Source organism: Lynx rufus, unplaced genomic scaffold (assembly GCF_022079265.1).
Source record: "Lynx rufus isolate CCGP_SWC_20201006 ecotype Redwood Valley unplaced genomic scaffold, mLynRuf1.p SCAF_2, whole genome shotgun sequence".
NCBI lineage: Eukaryota > Metazoa > Chordata > Mammalia > Carnivora > Felidae > Lynx > Lynx rufus.
In genome coordinates this window covers 92,176,904-92,199,347 of record NW_025814834.1, presented here as the reverse complement: position 1 = coordinate 92,199,347, position 22,444 = coordinate 92,176,904, and the positions used below count along the sequence as shown (strand labels likewise).

General features: G+C 35.9%; 1 non-coding gene across 1 annotated transcript; it reads left to right on the top strand.

The window, feature by feature from the left end:
- The first annotated feature begins 11,899 nt into the window (after window positions 1–11,899).
- LOC124516703 (U6 spliceosomal RNA) lies at window positions 11,900–12,006 on the top strand. Its single transcript, XR_006963112.1, has one exon. It is a non-coding gene; the product is annotated as a U6 spliceosomal RNA (small nuclear RNA).
- The last annotated feature ends 10,438 nt before the right edge of the window (window positions 12,007–22,444 follow it).

Here is a 22,444-nt window from a genome sequence, read left to right as displayed (position 1 = left end):
TTTGTGGATCATTTATCTTAGTATTTCTTTTCTAATATAAGGCTTTAATATTATGAATTTCTTTCTGATCCTTGTTTATCTGCATATCATACATTTTGATATGTTTTTGTTTTGTTTTTATTCATTTAAAAGTAGTTTCTGTTTTTCCTTTTGATTTATTTTTGACTCGTGTTAGTTAGAAGGACACAACTTACTTTCCAAAATTTGTGGATTTTCTAAATACCTTTCTATTATACATTTTTTTTAAATTCCATTTTGGCTAGTTAACTGAATTACATTCAATCCATGAATAGTTTTACACATTATGTAGAATTTTTAATGTTTATTTATTTGAGAGAGAGAAATACAGAGAGACAGAGAGACAGAGTGTGAGCCGGGGAGGGGCAGAGAGAGGGAGACACAGAATCTGAAGCAGACTCCAGGCTCTGAGCTGTCAGCACAGAGCCCCATGCGGGCTCAAACTCACAAGCCACAAGATCATGACCTGAGCTAAAGTCCAACGCTCAACCGACCGAGCCACCCAGGCGCCCCTAGAAATTTTTTTTTATATTCTTTACTAAATTCATTTTTTCCCTCTGCACAAGTCTGTGTCTTCTTTGTTAACTTAATCCTAGATATATATGATTCTTGTTATTCTTGGAAATATTTTGTTTTCCATTATTTTCAACTGTTGGTTAGTGATTTTGGTTTTGTACAGTAATCTTGGGTCTAAAAACTTGCCAAACTATCTTAATAGCTATAATGATTTGTATGTGACTTTTATTTTATAATATGCCAAGGAATTATAGACGGAATATTAGTATCATATGGTACAGATATAATTGCAGAGCGGGAGGAGCTCTTACATGTAGGAAAATAGTAAAACACACATTTCTATGAACTCTCACTATTCTATAATTTAGGCAGTGCCAAGATGGACTACATGTGCCAGGCTGAAGTTACAAAAGAAATGGACCCTGCTCCTGTAAAATACTATGTATTTCTAGGACAGGTCACAAGGAACAGTTATATCACTGTAAGTAAAGGAAAGTTTGGATAGAGGTAGTTGTGTTTTTAGAAAAAGAAAATCTCTGAAACTCAAGCTGAATTAGCCTGTTCCTTCATTGAGCTAATTCAGATCTGCTTATCCATCAAATATGCTTCTAAAAAACGAGAGAAAATTAGTATCCAGAGACATCCAGATCCATACCTCTTCAGTCTGATATGCAAATAATCTGGAAATAACAATAGACAATTTGGATTCTTTTTTTTTTCTATTTTTTCATACTTTGTGTTTATTTTTTTTCAGTTACGAAAGTATTATAGGGAACATGGTGGTGCTATTTTATATACTTGTATTATTCATAAACTTAAAGGAAATGCATGTAAACACTCTACACTGTATACTTGTTCTACCTTTTTTGGTAGATTAACTTTATCATGTTAAGGAAGTTCCTTCCTATTCCTACCTTACTAATATGTTTTCTGGTGTATTCATTGAAATAATTATGGGATTCTTTTTCCAAAGGGCCATAAATGTGGTGAATTATTGCATATTGTGTCAAAACATCCGTTAGTCTCCAGTAAGGACTCTACTAGACCATGATATAATTTAAATAAATACACACATACCAAAGAAGTAAATAAATAAAGTCAGTTTTTTTTAGTTAAACACTTTCAAGGATTTTTATATCTTTGCTTCTATTTAAAGCCAGCTTATAATTTTTATGCTTTATCTTTTTTCTAATTTAAAAATCAGACTATTGAAGTCATAATAAGAGTATTATCTCATAGCTTTTTTTTAATATTTATTTATTTATTTTTGAGAGAGAGAGAGCACATATGTGAACAGGGGAGGAACAGAGAGAGAGGAAGACAGAGAATCCCAAGCAGGTTCCATGCTGTCAACTCTGTGGGGCTCAAACTTACATACTGTGAGATCATGACCTGAGCCAAAATCAAGAGTTGGGCACTTAACCAACTAAGTGACCCAAGTGCCCCTGTCTGATAGCTTTTTAAAAACAAGTAGATCTATGTAAAAATAATCTGTCACAGAAATTATTTGACAAAAAATAGACTCAAAAATATGGGACAGTGAAAAAAAACGGTTGGCTTAATACCAACTCTTATCCTGACAAGAAGAGAAAACCTAGCTCTTATACATGTTCAATTTAAATAATAACAACAACAACAACAATAATAATAAAAGACTTCTACACCCTTCTTGGAAAACCAACTTGTATAAAGCATATCACAAAGAAAGGACTGCATAGGTGCAAAGAAGAGAGCCTAGGCCTCCAAACCTAACCCCATATTATACTGACATGATAATAGAAAGACCTAGAAGTCTTGGCCTAATATGTTCCCAAGGTTTTGGGTACATCCCAAAGTAGGCTCTTAGAAACTTGGTAGAGTAAAAAGAGGAAATGATGAAAACAGCATTCTTTAAAATTTTGTATAAAAAATGTAAATGCTAATCTATGTATTTTAGAACACGTTAGGTAGCATATTGTATGATTGCTGGTCCTTCCACTGACACTAATCAGAGTCAGCTGCATAATGCTGGAGTTGCATAGTGTTACCTTAGCTGTTTGATTAACTGGCTTCACTGTACGGAAAAAAAAAAAAAAAAAAAAAACATAGTCTGAGAAGAAGTGTGATGGAAGAAGTCCAGATAACCTGAAGTTTAGGCTGTTCTCTCTACTTTTGTTATTAACCAGGGGGGCTGAGCCCACCCAGAGTCAGAGAGGAAGTCAAAACTCAAGCCAGTTTCATATCATGAGTTGTCCAACTTTCTTTATTTGTGTTTTAAATCGACTTATTTATGGTAGGGAATTTCTGTGCCTTGAAAATTCTGTAGTAATCATTTTTAAACTGCTGATCCGTTGCCTTTTGAGGGAGAAGGGGAATGAAGAAGTGGGAACCTTTTTTAAAATTTTCTTTGGGAGCCATTAGAATATTCAAGTGTTATAATTCTTTTCATGCAAAATCTGTGTTTATAGGTATTTATTTATTTCATCAAGATTTTCAAATCTTTTGAGGTAGTTATTATAGCCTCATGATTTTTATTCTTTGTTATGCAGGCAGTAATTCCATTTTTATACATTTTATAGTACTTTTATCTTCTGTCCTCTTCTCTTGATCAGGATTACCAGAAATTCATGTCTTACTATACTCAAAGAATTGATTTTTTGTTTTATTTAGCATTTCTATGGGAATTTTGTTGTTCTCCACTTTTTAAATGTATGACCTTGTAATTATTCTTTCTGTCCTTATATGTTTGACTTTATGCTCATGAAGTTTTTGTAGCTTCCTAATTTAAAGTTAATCTCATTTGTTTTCTCTTCTGCATATTTTGTGATATATTTAAATCTATACATTTCTTTTAAAGTTGTAGATTCATGCTGTAAATATTGCTCTATAATCAAATAGTATGTATGCTAGCTCTAAGAATTCCATAGTGTCTCTTATCATTTCTTCCCAAAAGTCATTTGTTAAAATGTTTTTTAGTATTCAGGCATACAGGATCATTTGAGCTTTCCCTTGTTATTTATTTCTAATTTTATTGCATTTTGATCTGAGTCTACTTGGTATTGATAAATTAGGCTATATTGAGATTTTCCTCTGTGGCTGGCAAATGGTCCATTTTTGTATCTGGTCTTTCTGTATCTTCTACTTGAGTCTATAAACTACTACATATCTATTTGTTTAAGCTCAATTCCCTTGTTGCATATTTTTGGTCTGCTTGATTCACCAGTTTCTGAGACTTGTCTATTAAAATCTCTAATTACAGCTGTTAAATTATCTACTTATCTTCACAGAGTGACTAGTTATTATTTTGAATATATAGTATTAGTTGTAGAAATGTTCATAATTATTATGCCTATTATTCCTATTATCAGTGCCCTCAATGTCTTTATTTATTTATTTATTTATTTATTTATTTATTTATTTTTGCCTTATATTCTGTTTATCTGATATTAAAACCATTAATCTGACTCTTTGGGGGAGGAGGTTGCATTCACCTACTATATAGTAAACCATTTTTTTACATTTTCCCCTCCCTATGTCCCTATGTATTAAACATCTTTTTTAGACAAATGCTGTTTTTAATCACATTGAGATATTTTTTTTTAATCTGAGTTAATCTTAGGCTAATAAACATTTATTATAAATACTACTATGGAAAGACTTGTTTCTGCATTTTATTTTGTACTTATACTTATCCTTCTTTCTTTTTGTCCCATTTTAACTCCTGCTCCCTGACTTTTTCCTTCCCCTTCTCACCATTCACTTCCTCAGGTTAGTATCTCCCAAAGTTTTATTTGTGGATTTTTTCTGTGTTTATTTTTGTTGTAGCCATTGCTTACTTAGATAATAAACCTTCCCAAATTATATGTTACAGTTTTCTGGGTTCATTTATTTTCTGGCTGGATTACCATCTCAATTTGAAATGTTCTAGGTCAAAGTATCAAAAAGCCAATTTATAATGACTTAATTAAGTTTACTTTCCTCACATAAGAAGAAAGATTGAAGTAAGTAGTTGTTGCCAATAGCTCACCAATATCACTATCAGCATCTCTGCATTTTTTCCCTCCCTCTTAGTTGCAAGGTGGCTCCCATACTTCTTAGCATCACTTCCATGTTCAAAGCAAAAAGAAGAGGGAAAGGATAGTGTTGGTGACTGCTATAGCAGAATATTTGTGTCTACTCACCCCAAATTCATGCGATGAAACTTAATGCCCAAGGTGAGGGCATTTGGAGGTAGGGCCTTAAGGAGGTCATGAGGGTGCAGCTTTCATGAATGGGATTAGTGCTCTTATAAAAGAAACCCCTCCTTTAGTGCCTTTTAGCATCTGAGACCATCTCTCTCTTTCTCTCTCTCTCTTTTTTAAAGTTTATTTATTTTTAAGAGAAAGTGGGGTGGGGAAGGGGGGCAAGCACTTTTCTTAGGTCAGCCCTAGGAAACTAACACAAAGACCCAACCACTTCTTTTTCCTGTTAAGGTATAATACATTTCAATTTACCTAAAGATATTTTTTTTCAGTATCCCCAGAGTTGCAGTTGAAGAACAGAAGCAGAAATTTGTACTCAGTGAACATATTATCTTCCCCCTGGTATATCAGTTAGCTGCCAGCTACTGAAACCTTACCCCTACTTAGTTTCCTTGTGTAACATGGGGCATTCAGGTTTCCCCACATTACTAACAACCCAAATGTTTTCTATTCATTCTGTACTGTAATTCTTAGCATGAGGCTTTTGTCATCATGCCTACAGAATGTCTGTTCTACCTCTCGGCAGTGTCAGAATTTCATGTAGAGGTTGGAAGTTCAACACATACACAAAAAAAATATGCAAGGTGAATTCATCCCTGGGAAATAACTGCTTTCTTAGACTTTCCAACTAGTACATTTTCACTTGCAGCACATTGGCCAAAAATGTGTCACATGGCCACTCCTAGCTAGAAGTGAATCTAGGCAGTTATGTATTGTTAACTTGAATATTTACTTCCAGTAAAACAGAAAGGGAGAATAGATTGAAGAAGCAACTAGCATTATCTACCACAGATGGAAAATTTGACAAAACTTCATTTTGGTGAGGAACCTTTTCTAGACAAGAGAGTTAATTTGTATAAGCAATGCAGATATGCATACCAATGACCTAGGGACTCCTTATATAACAAGCCCTCACCTGCCCCCTTAATGGAGTGTGCAGGGAAGGGCAAGGGCATTAGAATGTGACTGCCCTGCCTCCAATCCTGGCTTCCTTCAACTGGTGATATTGGTCTCTATTCTCACTCTCATTTTTTTAATCTATAGAAATGGTGATTAAGTAGCCTCTTGATACTGTAAGATTGAAAGATAATATTTGTATTGGCATCTGCTACATAGAAGGAAACTAATACTACTTTTCATTCTTCCATCCAGTCAAAATCCTACCCAAATTAAATATTAACTATTCACTGAAGCCTTCCCCTATCATTCCAGTCTCCACTAGCTTCTTCTAATTGAGAAATCTTGGGCTATTTCAGAATCCATTTCTATTCAATCAAAATATATTTCTACTTGAAAAGATCTTAGAAACCTGTTAGGCTTCACTTATTTTAGGAACATGCATGGTCACTCACCAAGTCAAAAGCATTGTAGAAATGGAACCCACATATTAACTCAGTCTACCACAATATACATAATTCAATACTGAATTACATTCTCTCTCTTCTAAGACTGCTATTACTTCTCATTTGTGTTGCCTTCACAACCAGGATATAATAGAAATTCACTAGCTCATTTATTCATTCATTTGTTCACCCCCTAACTTACCCATCAATTAGTTGTTGATCATGTACCTAAATCAGGCACCATTGTGGATTCTGGGTATACAAAGATGAAAAAGAAATGGAGCAGCTATCAAGTTTTATGAATATCCAATTATAGCACTAATTACATACTGAGCATGTCATTAATCAATAAATACTTATTTGACCGATTGACCTTTGGAACAATTCTATCTGGCAATAACTAAATAAGCAATGATTTATAATTTAGATTTCAAAGTGGAAAACTAGCCAGTCCTTTCCTCCAATGTCTAGTGCTTTTGTCCTGGATCATGCTACTTTTCCTCTCCCTTCAGGATAAGTTTTCTCCCAGGAGATATATTCAAGATCTAAGCAAATAACCATTTAAGTAATCAAGCAAATACTTTTCAACCTGTTTGCAAGATCCTTGGTGGGTAAGAAAAACAGAAAACTACTTTAAAAGGCACGAATGAGCTTCCATAGTGTTCCATATCTCACATTGAAAAAGAAATGTGCTAAAATGATCAATATTACTCACTAAAAATTATTATAACCAAAAATGCACTTCGGCAAACTGATTTTAATTGTGTTTGTTTTAGAGAAATTAATTTTGGTTAAATTGACCTGAAAGAGGCAGTAGGGAGCTTCTTCATTGTAAAAATTCTCACTGAATACCTGATATTTGGAAAAGTGAGGTAGCAAGGAAATCTGGTACTTATGTCCAGCATAAATGAAGAATGCCTGGTAAGGAAACTGTGTATTTTCTAAGGTCAAGGTAATCTAATCCTACTGCCCTTTTTCTCATACAATGGGCAACAGAACAATCTGCTGAATCCTGAATACTCTAAAGCCAACCGTTTTTTTTTTTTTAATCTGAAAGGAAGAAAATAGAGACAGTAGTATTGCAGAAAGATCCTAGGATTGAAAATATATGCATTGATGTATATCTCTTGTGAGGTACAGCCCAGAAGCTGATTTCTGGTTCTACCACCTAAGACTTAATGTCTTCACCTGTAAAATGTGGTGTATGGCTCATCATAGAGGCTCAATAACTGAGCTACTACTGCTATCATCATCATCATCATCATCATCATCATCATCATCAAATCACCATTATCATCCACCACCCACCAACAACAAAGAAAATGGGAGAGTATAAAGTAGAGCCATTAGAACAGTAGCCACATGATTAAAACTTATCTTGCACAGGTGAAGAGGTGGGAATCATAGTAAGAACATGTCCTCTTACCTTAAAAGAACTTGATGTAGACAGCTGGTTAATGTTCACCTGGATGATACCCTCCAATCAAATTTTGTCCTTTGCATCATTTAAGGCAGGTGTCAGCTATCCCAGTGCCTGAGACAACTTCAATGGCCTTGATATTTCTCTTTCCCTTTCTGTCTTCTTCTTCCCACTCTTCTCTCCTCACTTCTTACTACCTTTTTTTTCCTTAGGTTTCTTTCTGTAGCATTAACCCAGAGTGCAAATATCAACTGACACACAGCCATGACAGTAAAACTAGATCCCCTTCTCTGGACTAATAATCATAATGATGATGATGGTACAAAAGGAATTTACATTTTTAGCACTTAATACATGCTATTCACTTTTAAGCATGTTTCAAACATTATTGCACTTATTCCTCACACCCACCCTATGAGGTGGCTGCTGATAGTTTCTCTTTTTACAGATGGAAAGAATGGGACTCCAAGAAGTCAAGCTAGTTGATCAAGATTTTAAAAAGTGATCGATTATCAAAATCAATATTCTCTAGGTAAAGTGTTCATACGCTGGAAGGAATTTTGTGCTTCTTTTCCTGTATCATACAGCATAGGAGTTTTTGGAATGTGTTGGCAAGAGCCTCTGACATTAAAGCATCCCACAGTGGAACACCACAACCCAGGCGTTTCACTACTTTATGAGGAGAATTTTACTTTAATACAACAGCAACTTACAGTTGCTCACAGGGAAGGCTGGAACAAAGATAGATTGTAATGTTTATTTTGTGTTCACATTATTTACCAAGAGGAACCATGCTCAGTTGTCCCAAAATAAGATGGTGATGACAAGTTCTTACACTCAGAATTTAATGAATAAATCCATAGTCTGTGCAAATCCCAGTGTCTTGAAAGTGAGGGAAATAAAACCACTGAGGGCCTCATTGACTTCAGAATTATAGGAAGTCGCTGACTATATTACAGGCTATTTATCCAAATAAATTCTCGATCATTCCACAATATGTCAATTCTAAGTGCCTGCACACACGCTTCAGTTGCTCCTTGGGGGCCATTTTTCTATATAAAACGTGTTCCTGGAAAATACAGTACGTGACAAGAGAGCTTTGCCAAGTGGAGCACAGTGAGGTTTGTGGGTGGGCAGTTATTCTTCAGGCATTCAGAAAATTCTGAACATAGAACTTAAAAATGATATTCATATAATACATGCATGGCTGACAGTGGAGGCCTGGTAGGGTAGAACTCCACTGTAGCCCTGAGGAAATAGGGAATGAGATATGAATATCTTCATTTAAATATTATTAGAAGCACCTCAGACAAAATGGGTTAAATAGTGATTATTGCTTTGCTAGGAAATGATATTAACTGAACAGCTGTGTTTTTATTATAAAAAATATTTTTCTTACTACAAAGTTTATATGGGTTTATTGTATGAAAGAAATATAAACAAAAAGAAAAAAATGAACTGCAATGCCACTAATCAGTGTTATTTTGCTATATATATTTCCAGGTTTTTTCCTATTCATTTATTCAATGTTATTTAAATATTGCCTATAAGCTAAGTATGGCTAGAATATATTTATATATTTTAACAAAAAATGGGGTCATAGGATATATACTTTTGAACCATACTTTTTTTTCAGTCAATAATGTATTATAAACATCTTTCCATGCAAATAAATTATATAAATGTGATTTTAATGGCCATGTATCATTATATTGGTCATGCAATAATTTATTTAGCCAATACTATTTTTTTTGCCGTTTAGCTATTTTCCAATGTACCCCATTAAAAATATCCTGATGAATATCTTTATAATACTATTTGTCCACACTGCATTGGGTAGATAATCAAATTTGAGTTTTATGCATCAAGAGAATAAGTCTAAAACACATCAGGCAAGGTTTTAAGGTTTCAGACAGGTTCCAAATTTCCATACAAATGTATTTGTCCAAACTACATAATTCCTAGGAGAAATATGGAAGTCTCACTCTTTTTCTCACTCTTTGTCCTCACTCTTGACAATTTTGGGTAACTTAATAAAGTATTTTCGACAATTTTATGAAAATACAGTATCTCATTTGGTTGTATTTTGCCTTTCTTTGGTTACTAATTGGATTATTAGCTTTTATAAGTATATTGCTTATTAGTATTTGTTATTTTCCTGTCTTCTAATGAAATTTTTTCTATTTCCTTTTTTTAATGTTTATTTATTAGAGATAGAGAGATACAGCGTGAGCTAGGGGAGGGGCAGAGTGAGGGGGAGACACAGAATCCAAAGGAGGCTCCAGTCTCTGAGCTCTCAGCACAGAGGCTGATGCAGGGCTCTATCCCATGAACTGTGAGATCATGACCTGAGCCAAAATCAGATGCTTAACGAACTGAGCTACACAGGCACCCGTTTTTTCTGTTTTCTAAGTGAATTGTTAGCAGACACTATTTAGGAAATCTTTAGATGTTTCCATCAGAATATTTAAGATAAAGAGTTGAATGTCCTTTCAGAAATGTCCTTTCAGAAACTAATATTTGATTGGAGAAGAAAAATCATTGCAGAGGTTAAGAAACAAATATGCAAACAAAGCAAAGATTCCTCATACTCAAGTTAGAATTGTGAAAGTTTAGAGCATTAATAAGTTGACACAGGGCTGAAGTGCATAAAGTGATGAGACAGTTCAAGAACATGGCTTCCCAAAGTTGGGAGAGGGAGAGCGTAAATTTCCTGATACAGTAGAACATGGTGAGACTGGTAGCCAAGCAACACAGCTCCTTAATGTGCCAGGCTTGTTAGCACTAAGCAAGCCCACTATGAGGCTGTCCACAATTCCATTTTCTTATTTGTAATGCAAGGGTAAACAAGATGATATCTTTCCTCTCTAAAATTCTAAGTAGTTGTATTTAGAAAACTTGGCAAAGATGTAGCATTGAACTTGGAGAAATTAGACTGATAGTAAATAGCGAGTCCATGGCCCCTACACTCAAGTGTCTTTGGCATAGAATAGTATTTCCTAATGTGTGTGTTCCATAGGACGTTCTTTCCACAAAGTGTTAAGGAATGTTATGAAAAACAAAAGTCTGGAGGTCACTTATGTCTGGGAAATTATGGGTATTCTTTAAGATGCTTATGTGCATGTAGAGTCTATAAGAGGGAGATAGAGTTTACAGCATTTGTCAATCTTATATGACCATAGAGTCTTTTTTTTTTTTTTTGAAGCATCTTTCATCCCTGATTAAGCAACAGTTAGCACTGCTCATGTAGGCATGTCCCTTCTTGGGCCAAGATAAGTTGATAGTGAGATCATCTAACTATCTTTGATGGCAAACCTCCATGCTGGGTTGGGTAGGGGGCATTATTTTTTGCTGAGATGTTGAGAAGATCCCATAGCTGGGTTTCTTTCTCCTCTCTCACAATTCTCTCTCTTTAGAATTACATTGAATCTAAAACAACATCTTTCAAGTGACAAGATAGAAGTTATCGCATCATATTTTTTGATGGTTGAACCGAGAGACTAGAAAACAATTTAAATAAAAAAATTCATTCTAATGCATTTATTGAGTACCAATATTTTGTTAGATATTTTGCCCTACTTTGGAATAAGATATGAACAGCTTGACTTCAGTTTGTGAGCGGGAGGAGGGTAGCAAAGAATAAATGAGAAGTTTAGCACAAAATGATAAGAGCTATAATTGAAGTATAGAAATGTCATGGATACCCAAAACAAGAACCATCTAGCTTAGATCTGAGATCCTTAAGAAGGCCTCACAGAGAAGGCAGTATGGATGAGTATGAGATTACCAAGTAGACATCGTGGGAAAAGGCATTTCATATAGAAAGATAATGTGCTCAACTACATAGAAATGAGAAGGACCATAGAAGATAGCAAAGAGTTGGCTGTTAGATGAAAACATTTTTTTTTCTAAGATGAGACTATGTAGAAAAGCAGGTGCAGATTATGAAGGATCATATATAGAATAAAGGGGCTTTATGAAAAAAATTTTAATGTTTATTAATTTTTGAGAAAGAGACAGACAGTGAGTGATGGAGGGGCAGAGAGTGAGGGAGACACAGAATTCAAAGCAGGCTCCAGGCTCTGAGCTGTCAGCACAGACCCAGATGTGGGGCTTGAACTCACGAACTATGAGATCATGAACTAAGCCAAAGTCGGACACCTAACAGACTGAGCCACCCAGGAGCCCTTGAGCTTTCTTCTTTAGGTTATGTAAGAACTACTGATGAGTTTTAAGTTAATGAGTCATGGAACAGATACGAAAAGCTTTATTTAAAAAATTATAACTTCGGCAGTGAAATGGATCTGGTTGGAAGTTTGGATGAAAGGCTCCTAAACCAGAGGCTGTTTATTACAAAATGACTTAGGAAATGTTTAGGACCTGTGCTCACTTCGGCAGCACATATACTAAAATTGGAACAATACAGAGAAGATTAGCATGGACCCTGCACCAGGATGATGCACAAATTTGTGAAGCATTCCATATTTGTTTAAAGGAGTTTGTGACCACTAAACCGGCCCTGCACGAAATTTTAAGAGGCATTCTCTGAGGGGAGAAAATATGAAAAACAACAACAACAACAACAACAACAAATAAATAAATAAATAAAAACCAAAAGCAACAAAGACTAGAAAGGACCAGAGAACACCATCAGAAACTCCAACTCTACAAGAAACATAATGGCAATAAACTCATATCTTTCAGTACTCACTCTAAGCGTCAATGGACTAAATGCTCCAATCAAAAGACATAGGGTAACAGGATGGATAAGAAAACAAGATCCATCTATATGCTGTTTACAAGAGACCCACGTTAGACCTAAACACACTTTCAGATTGAAAATAAGGGGATGGAGAACCATCTATCATGCCAATGGTCAACAAAAGAAAGCCAGAGTAGCCATACTTATATCAGACAATATAGACTTTAAAATAAGGACTGTATCAAGAGATGAAGAAGGACATTATATCATAATCAAGGGGTCTATCCACCAAGAAGACCTAACAATTGTAAACATTTATGCGCCAAATGTGAGAGTACCCAAATATATACATCAATTAATCACAAACATAAAGAAACTCATTGATAATAATACCATAATAGTAGGGGACTTAAACACCCCACTTACAACAATGGACAGATCATCTAATCAAGAAATCAACAAGGAAACAATGGCTTTGAATGACACGCTGGACCAGATGGACTTAACAGATATATTCAGAACAGTTAATCCTAAATCATCAAAATATACATTCTTCTCCAGTAAACATGGAACGTTTTCCAGAACAGATCATATACTGGGACACAAATCAGCCCTCAACAAGTACAAAAAGATCAAGATCATACCGTGCATATTTTCAGACCACAATGCTATGAAACTCGAAATCAACCACAAGAAAAAATTTGGAAAGATAACAAATACTTGGAGACTAAAGAGCATCCTACTAAAGAATGAATGGACTAACCAAGCAGTTAAAGAGGAAATTAAAAAGTTCATGGAGGCCAATGAAATGATAACACCACAACCCCAAACCTCTGGGATGCAGGAAAGGCAGTCATAAGAGGAAAGTATATTGCAATCCAGGCCTTCCTAAGAAGGAAGAAAGATCTCAGATATACAACCTAACCTTATGCCTTAAAGAGCTGGAAAAAGAACAGCAAATAAAACCCCAAACCAGCAGAAGACAGCAAATAATAAAGATTAGAGCAGAAATTAATGCTCTCAAAACCAAAAAACCAGTAGAACAGATCAATGAAACCAGAAGCTGGTTCTTTGAAAGAATTAACAAAATTGATAAACCACTAGCCAGTTTGATCAAAAAGAAAAAGGAAAGGACCCAAAGAAATAAAACCAAGAATGAAACAGGAGAGATCACAACCAATATAGCAGAAATAAAAACAACAATAAGAGAATATCATGAGCAATTATATGCCAATAAAATGGGCAATCTGGAAGAAATGGAAAAATTCCTAGAAACATATAAACTATCAAAACTGAAACAGGAAGAAATAGAAAATTTGAACAGACCCATAACCAGTAAAGAAATCGAATTAGTAATCAAAAATCTCCCAAAAAACGAGTCCAGGGCCAGATGGCTTTCCAGAGGAATTCTACCAAACATTTAAGGAAAAGTTAGCACCTCTTCCCTCGAAGCTGTTCCAAAAATAGAAATGGAAGGTAAACTTCCAAACCCTTTATATGAAGCCAGCATTACCTTGATTCCAAAACCAGACAGAGACCCCACTAAAAAGGAGAGCTATAGACCAATTTCCCTGATGAACATGGATGAAAAAATCATCAACAAGATATTAGTCAACCAGATCCAACAATACATTAAAAAAACTATTCACAACCACCAAGTGGGATTTATACTTGGGATGCAGGGCTGGTTGAATATCCACAGAACAATCATTGTGATTCATCACATCACTAAAAGGAAGAACAAGAACCACTCTCAATAGATGCAGAGAAAGCATTTGACAAAATACAGCATCCTTTCTTGATAAAAACCCTCAAGAAAGTAGGGATAGAAGGATCACACCTCAAGATCATAAAAGCCATATATGAAATACCCAACACTAACAGCATCCTCGATGGGGAAAAACTGAGAGCTTTCCCCCTAAGGTCAGGAACAAGACAGCAATGTCCACTCTCGCTACTGCCATTCAACATAGTATTGGAAGTCTTAGCCTCTGCAATCAGACAACACAAAGAAATAAAAGGCATCCAAATCAGCCAGGAGGAGGTCAAGCTTTCACTCTTCACAGATGACATGATACTCTATATGGAAAACCCAAAAGATTCCACCAAAAAAACTGCGAGAACTGATCCATGAATTCAGCAAAGTTGCAGGATATAATATCCATGCACAGAAATCGGTTGCATTCCTATACACCAACAATGAAGCGACAGAAAGAGAAATCAAGGAATCGATCCCATTTACAGTTGCACCAGAAACCATAAAATACCTAGGAATAAATCTAACCAAAGAGGTGAAAAATCTATACACTGAAAACTATAGACAGCTTATGAAAGAAATTGAAGAAGACACAAAAAAAGTGGAAAAAGATTCCATGCTCCTAGATAGGAAGAACAAATACTGTTAAAATGTCGATACTACCCAAAGCAATCTACATATTCAGTGCAATCCCTATCAAAATAACACCAGTATTCTTCACAGAGCTAGAACAAATAATCCTAAAATGTGTATGGAACCAGAAAAGACCCCGAATAGCCAAAGCAATCTTGAAAAAGAAAATCAAAGCAGAAAGTATTGCAATCCCAGACTTCAAGCTATACTACAAAGCTGTAATCATCAAGACAGTATGGTACTGGCACAAAAACAGACACTCAGATGAATGGAACTGAATAGAACCCAGAAACGGACACACAAATGTATGGCCAAATAATCTTTGACAAAGCAGGAAAGAATATCCAATGGAATAAAGACAGTCTCTTCAGCAGGTGGTGCTGGGAAAACTGGACAGTGACATGCAGAAGAATGAACCTGAACCACTTTCTTACACCATACACAAAAATAAACTCAACATGGATGAAAGACCTCAGTGTAAGACAGGAAGCCACCAAAATCCTCGAGACGAAAGCAGGCAAAAACCTCTTTGATCCTGGCCGCAGCAAATTCTTACTCCACACGTCTCTGGAGGCAAGGGAAACAAAAGCAAAAATGAACTACTGGGACCTCACCCAAATAAAAAGCTTCTGCACAGCAAAGGAAACCATCAGCAAAACTAAAACGCAACCGACAGAATGGGAGAACATATTTACAAACAACATATCAGATAAAGGGTTAGTATCCAAAATCTATAAAGAACTTATCAAACTCAACACCCAAAAAACAAATAATCCAGTGAAGACATGGGCAAAAGACATAAATAGACACTTCTCCAAGGAAGACATCCAGATGGCCAACCGACACGTGAAAAAATGCTCAACATCACTCATCATCAGGGAAATACAAATCAAAACCACAATGGGATACCACCTCACACCAGTCAGAATGGCTAACATTAACAATTCAGGCAACAACCGATGTTGGTGAGGATGAGGATAAAGAGGATCTCTTTTGCATTGCTGGTGGGAATGCAAGCTGGTGCAGCCACTCTGGAAAACAGGATGGAGGTTCCTCAAAAAATTAAAAATAGAACTACTCTATGACCCAGCAATTGCACTACCAGGTATATCCAAGGGATACAGGTTTGCTGTTTCGAAGGGACACAAGCACCCCCATGTTTATAGCAGCACTATCCACAATAGCCAAAGTATGGAAAGAGCCCAAATGTCCATCTATGGATGAATGGAAAAAGAAGATGTGGTATATATATATACAATGGAGCATTACTCGGCAATCAAAAAGAATGAAATCTTGCCATTTGCAACTACGTGGATGGAACTGGAGGGTATCATGAGAAGTGAAATTAGTCAGAGAAAGACAAAAAACATATGACTTCACTCATATGAGGACTTTAAGAGACAAAACAGATGAACATAAGGGAAGGGAAACAAAAATAATATAAAAACAGGGAATGGGGACAAAACAGAAGAGACTCATAAATATGGAGAACAAACTGAGGGTTGCTGGAGGGGTTGTGGGAGGGGGGATGGACTAAATGGCTAAAGGGCATTAAGTAATCCACTCTTGAAATCATTGTTGCACTACATGCTAACTAACTGGGATGTAAATTTAAAGGAAAAATAAATATCACACTCTCCAGTTCCATCCACGTTGCTACAAAAGGCCATATTTCATTTTTTCTCATTGCCATGTAGTATTCCATTGTGTATATATACCACAATTTCTTTATCCATTCATCAGTTGATGGACATTTAGGCTCTTTCCATAATTTGGCTATTGTTGAGAGTGCTGCTATGAACATTGGGGTACAAGTGCCCCTATGCATCAGTACTCCTGTATCCCTTGGGTAGATTCCTAGCAGTGCTATTGCTGGGTCATAGGGTAGGTCTATTTTTAATTTTCTGAGGAACCTCCACACTGCTTTCCAGAGCGGCTGCACCAATTTGCATTCCCACCAACAGTGCAAGAGGGTTCCCGTTTCTCCACATCCTCGCCAGTTAAAAACTGAGAACAAACTGAGGGTTGATGGGGGGTGGGAGGGAGGGGCGGGTGGGTGATGGGTATTGAGGAGGGCACCTTTTGGGATGAGCACTGGGTGTTGTATGGAAACCAATTTGTCAATAAACTTCATATAAAAAAAAATAAAAAATAAAGGAAAAATAAATAATAAAAAATAAAAAATAAATGTTTAGGACCTGAGCCAGGCAGTTGCATTAATTGCAACAAATCATGCTCAAAACTAAAACTTCCCTTTAAATTGAATGATGTTTTCCAGTAGGATAGTAAAATAAAGGAGCAAAACGTTAATAGAAATATTTATTCCTTAAAATTTCCATTAATCAAAATTGACAAAGTGTAACACCTCATTCCATGTTAGTTATATGCTCAACCAATTTTATTTAACAATAGCTGAGATTATCAGAAGATCATTACTAGTAGTATTTTTAACAGCCATATTTTGGGGGCATTTTCACAGAGCATAAGGTGCTAATTTGCATGCTATAAAACCATTGACTACTGTGAAGTTCTTCCAGTCAAGAAGTCTCTGGCAACTGAGTTAGGAAGAAAGATTAATATGATAGGAGGAATTTGAGCATTACTCTAACCCAGGGACCAGAACTCACAGAAATTGTGACAGAACCACAACCTGAGCTTGTGTATTACTAGAAGGCGTGGTTCCTAAGAGTTTTTGGTGGGTAAAAACTTTTTCCCTATAGACATTGGGGCAGATTCACAATCTTTTTGGTCCAGGGGATCAAAATGTCTGAGCTATGACTAGTTGCCTTGGGTCTGTTTCCAAAAGAGACTGACTAGATTCATTGCTGGTGCTGGTTTCGAGTTGGCTCATACCTTCAGGATTGAATTCTTCACCTTCACATCTGCTTTCCTGACCAAGTTTTCTGCTTAGAATATGCCTATGGAGAGATTACTTAGATCCTAGCTTCTCAATAAAGTCATTTAAAAAAAAAAGAGCCCAAAATAATCTCAGTAATAATAAGCAGTTAATGTAATTTAACTCATTGAGGTATCACTACCATCTGTGAAGTAAGAACTATTATTCTTCTCATTTTACAGATGAGAAAATGAGGTGCAATGAAGGTAGTTAAATTACTCAAGGTAACAGGGATGCCTGGATGGCTCAGTTGGTTAAGCGTCTGACTTTGGCTCAGGTCATGATCTCGCAGTCCGTGAGTTTGAGCCCTGCATCAGGCTCTGTGCTGACAGCTTGGAGCCTGGAGCCTACTTAGGATTCTGTGTCTCCCTCTCTCTCTCTCTCTCTGCTCCTCCCCAGCTTGCTCTTGGTCTCTCTCTCTCAAAAAATAAATAAATAAACAATAAATTACTCAAGGTAACACATCTAATAAATAGAAAATCTGGGTTTGAACCCAGAAGTCTGGCTCCAAGTCTTAAACACAATGAGTTTTACACCCAGCACTAAGCAGCAGGCCCATTGCTGTTGTACCATGGAGAGAGATGTTGGTCCATCTCAAATGGTCACCATAATAATCAGTTCAAAATACCAGTTTAATTGATAATTTCAAAGCAGGAATCTGCCAAGATGAATTGTAAAATACTATTTCAGAAGTGGTCATTTTCAACATCTCAGAATGTTCACAGCCCACATGGTCTCAGGTGCCCAATAAGTTTTATAAAGAGACACCTCCTGAACATTCAGATGACCTTCTCAGTGGCACTGACCTTCAAGAAAGGGAGTAATGCTTCTTTGTAAGGACATCTTGAATTCAGATATATGCTAGATTTTATTCTAAATACAATCATATGTCCAAATACATTATTACCTACTGAATTATCTAATACAATAATGTTCTAAGACATCAGATTATTGTATTGATTTAAGCATAAGACAACAGTTATTCATGGAGAGTTTATCAGATGAAAGTTTTTTACATTTATATTTCTTTCTCAAGAGTGTTGCAGCAATAAAGCTACAAAATCAGAACTTGGAAAACAGTTATGAATGGGATAAGTATTTGGGGAAAGATCTTTATGGTCAAGGGAAGAAGGAAGAAAGGCTTAAACATATAAATATGCACTCCTTGGGACTTTTTGATGAGACAGTGATCTGTCACACATAATTCCTAAGATACACACACATTTGGGCACACAGTCCTGCCAGTACAACAACCAATCTGCCTCAATCCATGAGGGCAACTGAGCTGTTCTACTCCAGCTTATCATGGTTAATCTAAAAATAATCTAAAAGATAACCCTAAACATAAAACTTTGCGTTACATGTGGATTCAGTGATTTTTGAATTGAATGTTTACTTCAGGATTTGAATAAGAATTAGACTCTGTAAAAAATAAAAGTACTGTGGTTTTAAGAATGATGATATATAAGATATAAAAAAAACAAAAAGATTCTTTTGATGAACCATTTCTAGCATACATACACCTTATGTTGAAGGAATTATTTGCTCAGAAAGTGGTAATTTCCATTTTAAATGCATCTGAGATTTCAACTATTTTTAGTGGCACAAAATTTTTACAACCTTTGACTCAGTACCTCCTACTAAATGCATCCTTTCAAAAGCATGAAATGTTGAAGGTCTGTCTATATTATTCAAACCGGCAATTAGAACCAGATGTTACTGCACTTTATATTTAGACACTACATTTCAATATCTAAAAAAGAAAGAATGCTCATGAAGGACAGAGAGAATAATTTATAAACGCAATTAAAGCATATTGTTTAGATTCCTTCTCACTAATTTACCTGATTGCAAAGCAAAATTAAATGAATTCATATTTAAATGCAAAATTGCGCCATTGAGTAATGAAATTTTTTAAACTGTGCATATAAGGGAAAGAAAATACCAGGTATACTATTGTTGAGTCAGATACATTTCTTTATCAGTTTTATACCTATACTATAGACTCTTTCATCTTCTTTATAAGGCAGTCAAATTCTAGATAGTGTAGGTCTAATTTATAGTAACTTTAAAGAAAATGTATGGACTGATTACAAAAGAGCAACTTGAAACTAACTGTATGCTCTATATAGTAGCAAAGCTTTTAATAGAAATCTATAAATATTACAGATGTCATACACTTTTCCTGAAGTTTTGTATGTTCTATATTTGGAGAAATAATAGAATGGAGATCATATGTTCCTTTCAACACTACTTGAAAAAGCATGTCATACATATAGAGTATGAACATAGGGCTAGTTTACAAAATAGAACTCACTCTTAAAGTTTGGTTGACCCAAATTATTGGTGCTTAGAAAAAAAGACAATAGCTAAGCACTTCTTTCCTCAATATTGAATAATTCCGTTTTTGAGTAATTTGTTTTAATTCAGTAAATTATGGCATTTTCTTGGCTGTGGACTTCCTTCTTAATTATGGTCTTTATATGGTTAATAATAAATGGATTGGTCTTTTCTGAGTGTATCCCAATGGCTGGTGCCACAGGGATAGTCTGTACACATGCCAGGAACAGAGGAGCCTTCAATGGGTTAACAGCCTTATGCCGTGACAGATGCACAGGACTGAGAACTGAGAGCAGTGACCATGTGAGCAGTTGCTGAACTTGTATGTGGTTAATGGCCATTGATGCTTGGGATTCCGTACCAAGAACACTACTATATCCAGGTAATCACCTGAACACAAAGCTAATAATCCTTTTTGGTCTCTAATTGGTTTGCTCATAATTCAAATGGTTAATGAATGCTGCAATATTCTTTAATGTCCATTCATCAGTTGATGGACATTTAGGCTCTTTCCATAATTTGGCTATTGTTGAGAGTGCTGCTTGAATGGATAAAGAAATTGTGGTTTATATACACAATGGAATACTACGTGGCAATGAGAAAAAATGAAATATGGCCTTTTGTAGCAACGTGGATGGAACTGGAGAGTGTGATGCTAAGTGAAATAAGCCATACAGAGAAAGACAGATACCATATGGTTTCACTCTTATGTGGATCCTGAGAAACTCAACAGGAACCCATGGGGGAGGGGAAGGGAGAAAAAAAAAAGACGTTAGAGTGGGAGAGAGCCAAAGCATAAGAGACTGTTAAAAACTGAGAACAAACTGAGGGTTGATGGGGGGTGGGAGGGAGGGGCGGGTGGGTGATGGGTATTGAGGAGGGCACCTTTTGGGATGAGCACTGGGTGTTGTATGGAAACCAATTTGTCAATAAACTTCATAAAAAAAAAAAAAAAAAAAAAAAAAAATAAATGAAGTAAGTACCATGAAAAAAAAAAAAAAAAAATATTCTTTAATGTCACTTTTCAGGTTGTTATAGTATGTGAACTTAAAGGTAAACAGAAATTCATTCCAAATATTAATTAAGCACCCACTTTGTACCAGGCGCTATTGTATGTACCAGAGCATCTGTGTTAATTAGGATTAGTTTCTTCTGTGATCTCAAAAGTATAAAAATAATTATAGCTCAAATAATAATAGCTATTATTTATAGCTTTCCATGTGCCAGACACTGCTATCTATGTATTTTATAAACACTGTCCCATTTAATCCTTACAGCAAATTCATGAGTTAAATGTTAATTAACCTATTTTATAACAGGATATGGAAGCATCATTCATTACTTTAATTTGCTCAATGTCACATAGCTAGTAAGAAATAGACTCAAGATTCAAACAAGTCTGGTTTCTGATTTCTGAGTCTATGTTCTTTACCATGGTGCTAAATGTCCCTCAACTAAATAACAGTGCATTCTGTTCCATGTATAATTACAGGTTAGCAGGCCAGGACAAGCTGATATGTGAATACACAATAACCTAGGCCAAAGTTTCCTTTATCTTGTTGTTCTGCTATCTTCTATATACAGTTCTACATCACATTCCAAAATGGCTCCTCTAGCACCAACCACTCCAGTCAGCCAGAAGATGGAAAGAAAGAAAGAAAGAAAAAAATGTGATAAAACTCCTCTTTTAAAAAAATTTTTTTTAACGTTTATTTATTTTTGAGACAGAGAGAGACAGAGCATGAACGGGGGAGGGTCAGAGAGAGAGGGAGACACAGAATCTGAAACAAACTCCAGGCTCTGAGCTGTCAGCACAGAGTCCGACGCGGGGCTGGAACTCACGGACCGCGAGATCGTGACCTGGCTGAAGTCAGACGCTTAACCGACTGAGCCACCCAGGCGCCCCTAAAACTCCTCTTTTAAGGACTCCTTCCAGAATGTTCACAAGCAACTCTGCATATGCTGCATTGGCTGGAACTTAGCCAGTGATTATAACGGAATCTGGGATATATAGTCTCTATTCTAGGTGTCCCATGTCCACCTGTTACAGAGTCTAAATATTGAGGGAAAGGGCACAGCAACATTTTATCAAAATATTTTTAAACTCCTGAAACAATTGTTCCTTTCAGAATATTCTTGCTTTTGCCCCTAGTGTTTCTTTCTTTATAAATCAGATTCTCTTTGAATCCAGATGCCTTTGGGTTATGGCTAGTCCTTGATTCTGTAGGCTCTCCCTCATGTGATATCTAACAAGCAAACAGAACCTGTCCTTAAGTAATACTGGCAAACTGGAAACTAGCAACCATACTCAAGATACAGATAACCAGTGCTTCCCTCCATCCTTCTGGTAAAAAAAACTGATTAAATAATTTAAAAAAATTTTTAATGTTTATTTTTTTTGAGAGCGAGAGAGACACAGAGTGTGAGCGGGAGAGCGTCAGAGAGAGAGGGAGACACAGAATCTGAAGTGGGCTCCAGGCTCTAAGCTATCAGCACAGAGCCCAATGCAGGGCTTGAACTGAAGATTCAAGTGAGATCAGACCTGAGCCAAAATCGGACACTCAACCGACTGAGCCACCCAGGCGCTCCTTAAATAATTT